The following is a 6,000-nucleotide window of genomic DNA, read 5'->3' as shown; positions in this document are numbered from 1 at the left end:
ATGGTAGTGATCCTGCAACCTGGGCCCAGCGACTGGAGGACTAAGTGATGAAAAATAGTCTTACATGGGTAGCAGCGTGTGTCTGTCCTTTAGCAGCTGAGTGATACCTGTTCAGGTATGTGAAAACTGGAAGGTTTTTTTCCTATCATCTTGAGTCTCTGTGAGGGCACTTGGTACACTACAAGAAGTAGAACACATTTTGGGATGAGAATGTCCATGATGATTTGTGTTACATATTCCTCAAGCATTTTCTTAAAAGCTTGTGTTGCTACTTCAATATTTACAGCTTCAGTTCCTCTGTCTTAAAACTAATTATTTTGCTTGTTGCTCATGATGAATACTTCTAGCACTATGCTAAAACTATACATAACAGTAACCCAGCATGCCTATGCTCAAAAGCTAAACTACTGAAGAATCAGTGCTATAATTAATTACACAAATATGTAACATTAGATTTGTTTATTACCACACTTTTCTGCAAATTACATTCTTAATTAGGCATGTAGTCTCAGTGTTCTAACAACACTAAACATGATTCAAACTAAAAGCATATTGCATAATAAAATTCTATGAAAATGGTAATTAGTGCTATGGCGTTAAGAAATTTCTCAAAATTTTGACATCTAGATCCATTTTGTAAATATTGATCTCCATGTTGAATGATATCCTCAATAAATATGTTTCTGATGGATCTATTCTTCTTTCTGATAGGAATTGTACTGCAGATACCCCTTGTCTTTGAAACTGCAAAAGACATTATAAGTCACAAACTCATAGAATGATTAAGGTTGGAAGGGGCTTCCGCAGGTCATATGGTCTGAGCTCCCTGCTCAAGCAAGACCACCCAGAGCCAGTTGCCCAAGACCACGGCTAGAGGGCTTTTGAATATCTCCAAGGATGGAGACTCCAGAACCTCCCTGGGCAACCTGTGCCAGTGCTTGTTCACCCTCACAGTCAAATAGTGTTTCCTGATGTTCAGAGGGAACCTCCTGTGTTTCAGTTTGTGACCATTGCCTCTGGTCCTGTTACTGGGCACCACTGAAAAGAGCCTGGCTCTGTTTTTGCAGGTAAATATCTTCACGTATTTATATACATGGATGAGATCCTCCCTTGAGCTTTCTGTTCTCTGGGCTAAACAGTCCCAGTAAATCACAGCTGCTTAAATGTAATTGAATTTGAATGGCTATCTGTTGCATACAGACTATGTAATATGTATACAGCTCTATAGACTATGTATACAGTTGTATATTGTATAAATGGGTTTGTATTGTATGTATGTATAATTGTATATATATGTGTATATAAATGCATTTTTAATATATCCATATATAACATGTATATATAGATATGCAGATATGCAGTTGCTTTTTTACATGAAACACTAAGGTATGGCCAGAGTTGAGCTTAGAAATCACCTATTTTCCAGAATTCTTGATAAACAAGTATTTGATTCAGAGGTGTTTCGTATGATTCTGACTGCATTTCTTTGAAGATATACAGCTTTGTTTTTTCTCAATGAATTTTTGGGATGTTATCCTATATTTGTTTCAAATTTATCCTAATGGAATAGCATCATTCTTTTTGTATTTTTTTATATTTGTATGTTTAGCATGTAACTCCTGATGATCTCTCATCAGTCAATACGTACTTTAATCAAATTATTAGTAAGCATTTGTATTATTTTATATTCCAAATGCAGAGTGTGCTGTCATTCACTTATTTTCAACTGTAGTGTATTTTGCTGTTGTAGGCTCTTAAGTACAAGAATCACTTTTGAAAAATGATAAATTATTTTTGGTTAAATATCCCTGATGACTGTAGTCACTGAGTAGCCTACATCGAAGTTATGGAGATGTTTCTAAATGCCCAAGGTACATTTGAAAGTGGAATTGTTATTCTAAATGAATCTAGAAAACTATTTGCTCTCATATGTGCTGAGGAACATACCCCAAAGTATAAAAAAATGTTAAACCAAAATTGGTTACTGAGAAATTGGATATTATTTTAGTGATGGCCATTTTGAGTATGATACCGATATTTTATTATACTCTTGCTTTTTCAGACCAAAACCTAATCTGTAAAGGAAAGATAAATTTTCTGAGAGACCTATTTTTCATTTTATTTTGTTTTGCTGGGCAGTTATGACTGCCCTCACTATGGTGAGGTGGTGTTCCTGAGAAAGAAAGGAGAAAAATATAGTGGTTATGTAACTCCTATTGCTTAAAATGCAGATATAAAGTTGCTATCTATTAGACAAAATTTTCAGTGTTCTAATAATCTTTTAGTGGCAAGAAAGCCTTTAAAAATTATTATTTAACATTTCTTTAACTGTTAAAAGGAAGTTAAAAGTTAGGTTCCGTGACAATATTTTCAATTTTTTTGTCCTGCAAATTGAATAAAATTGTGAAATACACACAGTCCACACATACACAGATACTTTAGTCGCCTGACTCCAGTAATGGTGAAATCTGTCCTGGCTGTCAACATGCTAAAACATTAGCATCAGAATAACCACACTTAATATAATGGAAAAAGATTGCTTACAAAATGCATACTGCTAAGCGTAGATATGGAATCTTTTCTATCTGATAAATATTTTAAATGAAGACTGTTTACCTCACATTAGTTTGGACCAACTGCATGTCTCATTTAATGTAAGTACTTTGTTTTCACCATATAGTGGTGTCACATCTATTGCTTTGAAAAATTGATGCTCGTTTTTCCATAATTCATAGTATCGTGCCTGCTGAGATGAGTGAAAAAAGCTTAATATATTCATGGCATTACTTCTGTAACATTTTCAAGGTCAGACATTTAATTGATGCTTGATTCTAATTCTATCAATGTCAGTATGTTCATTTTAAAAAAAGGAAATTACAAAGAGAATGTTTTTTAAAATAACTTTTCATATCTGAAGTGTATATAGAAAACATTATGAAGGCCTTATAACTGATTTATGTTGACTCTTCTACATGATGAGAACTGTTTATCATTTAATCTGTATTTTACTCTTGGGAAATGGCATAATTATTGAGAATTTTCAAGGCCGTGGCCAAGGGATCCAAAATCTTTCCAAGAACAATACTGTGTATACATTCGTTTTTATGTTGGCTTAAGTTTTTCTTCGGAGGGGATTTTATTCGGCTGTGTTCAAAAACCTTACAGCTTTTGAAAGTTGGTTTATGAAGTTTCTACTCTCCTGGGAGCAGTCAGTCTGCTGGCCAAAGAAAAATGGTTGCATGAACGGTGTCCAGGGTAACAGCAGTCTGGTCATGCATCCTGGTCCCCAAGCCTATGGGTCACTGGTTCTTCTCAGTCGTCCTCAGCTTCCCTCCAGCCCCTTGGTACGCTTGGATGGAATATCCTTAGCTCAGCCCACAATTCATGAAGCTGCTGGGCAGCCGGATATGTTCACCTTCAACCAGATACAATTCATTTCAACCAGATACAATTCATTGATCTCCCGTCTTTTGTATCAGTGTAACAATGACAGAGCTGGGAAATGCTGGGAACTCACGTTCACCGAGGGATTCATCTGAGTTTCAAGCATAGAAAAGGGTGAGACATAAGGGCACTCAATTAAACTGATGCATAACTCTTTCTTAGCTGGTTACAGTACCTTATTTTTTGGGGATTTCTATGCAAACAAGAGTGGAATGCTTCAGTTTTAACCAATTACCCTACAGCTACCCTAATACAGCACTGAAGATGCCAGTTTTAGGAAAGCCGCTTTGCAGACCAGCTCTGCAGTTAGAAATAACATAAATGAGTCTGCAAAATGGACAAGGTCAAACACACTCAGCTGGGAAAACTCCCAGTGACTCTCTAAAGACTTGCAAAAAAGTGAAGAAGTGTGTAGAAGAAGCAAGACTGGCCCAATTCAGCAAGGGTGTGTATTGTTGTTAGGGAATGTGGAGAAGATGGAGCTAAAAACAGAGAGAGGAGTTTACACAAATACAAATAATAAAATGTGTCTTTTGGCATTTTTGCTCTATTACACCCTCAGCAAAACTTCAAATGTACTTGGAAAAGCTTCCTGATGGTATTTTTCTGGTTAGTTTAATCCTTGTTTCAACACACACTCGGTCCCCCTAAGACTTGGGAGTAAAAAAAAAAATGCAGTAACTCATTTTGTTTATTCAACTTTGTTGAAATAAGACGATACTGTAAGGGTGATATGTGCTGCCAGTGTTGGACAGATGGTTTGTCTCCTGGGAGGTCTGTGTCCCTAAACTACAAGAGAAAATTCAAAAACTTAAATCAAGTTAACTTTCTTAAAAAAAAAAAAAAGTTACTGCATTATTAAAAAAGAGTAGTTGCATTTTTTTTCTTCATTTCTTTCCTCATGCTTAGGAGTTCTACCTCCAAATGAAATAAGGGAAAATTATGTACAGGTATAGATTTTTTTGTTTTTGCAATGACATTAACTGTATCTTTTCTGCACTGTTATCTCTAAGAACCTAGGGAAAAAAAGCACAAAGTAGATCATAAGAAAGAGGAGTGGAGTAGAGCTGAAGAAGATAGTCTGGTCCATCTGTCTGCAGGTAACACTGACCCTACCTAAACCATTCCCAATGAATGTATGCTTAATCTTATTTGCAAACCTCCAGGATTGGATTTTCATCTGTCAATAAATTTGCTGTCTAGACAACTGTTTAGCAATCTTCCTTTTTTAGAAATCTTTTGTTGTTTAAGGTCTGACTTAAATATCTTCTACATCAGAAATTACATCTACTACTTACTGACCTATCCATAGGAGAAGTGCAACATAATTTGCTTGTGTCAGTCTTGAAAGTTACAGTGATGTCTCCTTTTAGACTTTTCTAGCCTAAACACTTCAAATATCTGTTCATGAACTGTGTTCTTGAAATCTGACTGTTCTTACTGCGCCTCTCAGACCTTGTTCTGCTGCTTTACCACCTTCTCAAGAGCAAAACCCAAAAGGGAAATGGTGCTCCAGATCGGCTAATCCTAGGAACCATGTGTAGAAGGTCCTTTTTTAGTGTGATGATTTGCCCTGGGAAAACAGTGACCAGGATCATTCCTGACTCTGCTTCTAAACTGTTTAAACTTCAGTGTACGGTTCAGCAGTTAAAATGTTCCAGGGACAATTCCTAATGGGAATGCAGTGGGCATTAAGCCACTCACTTTTGGATGCTAAGGCAGCCCATAAGCATAGATTCGGGCTGCTCCAGACCATTTGGCCTAAGTGTCTGGGAAGGTTTCCAAGATCACTTAATTTGCTAGTATGAATGTTATGACTGCCATTGAAGAATTGCTCTTTATAGTAGCAACATATATCCTGTTTTCACTGAAGTTTTCTAGTTTCTTATCAGATTGTTTTGTGGTGAAAAAACATTTGACAGATGACTTCCTGAAAAAAAGTGTAGATGTACTACTCTTAAGTTACTGGTATTCCCAGGACAAGTATTCTATTTTGTACAACTTATTGGGGATTCATGGCTTTTTTTCTTTGTTTGTGTTAATCCTGTGGTTAAAAAAATGTTTTTCTAGCATAAGCTTTTCATGAGAGGGGTTGGAGAGACAGGCAGAGACATTTACATTCTGCTCCAGACAAAGGGTCTGGAGCAGAAGTCTTATGAGGAGCGGCTGAGGGAGCTGGGACTGTTTAGCCTGGAGAAAAGGAGGCTGAGGGGAGACCTCATCGCTCTCTACAACTACCTGAAAGGAGGTTGTAGAGAGGTGGGGGTCGGTCTCTTCTCCCACTTAACAAGTGATAGGACAAGAGGAAATGGCCTCAAGTTGTGCCAGGGGAGGTTTAGACTGGATATTAGGAAATTTTTCTTCACCGAGAGGGTTATCAAGCATTGGAACAGACTGCCCAGGGAAGTGGTTGAGTCGCCATCCCTGGAGGTATTTAAAGGACGTTTGGATGAGGTACTTAGAGACATGGTGTAGTGGTGGTTTTTGGCAGTGTTAGGTTTATGGTTGGACTCGATGATCTTAAAGGTCTTTTCCAACCTATACGATTCTGTGATT

This window comes from Mycteria americana, chromosome 2 (genome assembly GCF_035582795.1).
Source record: "Mycteria americana isolate JAX WOST 10 ecotype Jacksonville Zoo and Gardens chromosome 2, USCA_MyAme_1.0, whole genome shotgun sequence".
NCBI lineage: Eukaryota > Metazoa > Chordata > Aves > Ciconiiformes > Ciconiidae > Mycteria > Mycteria americana.
Note: the sequence above shows the minus strand (reverse complement) of the source record.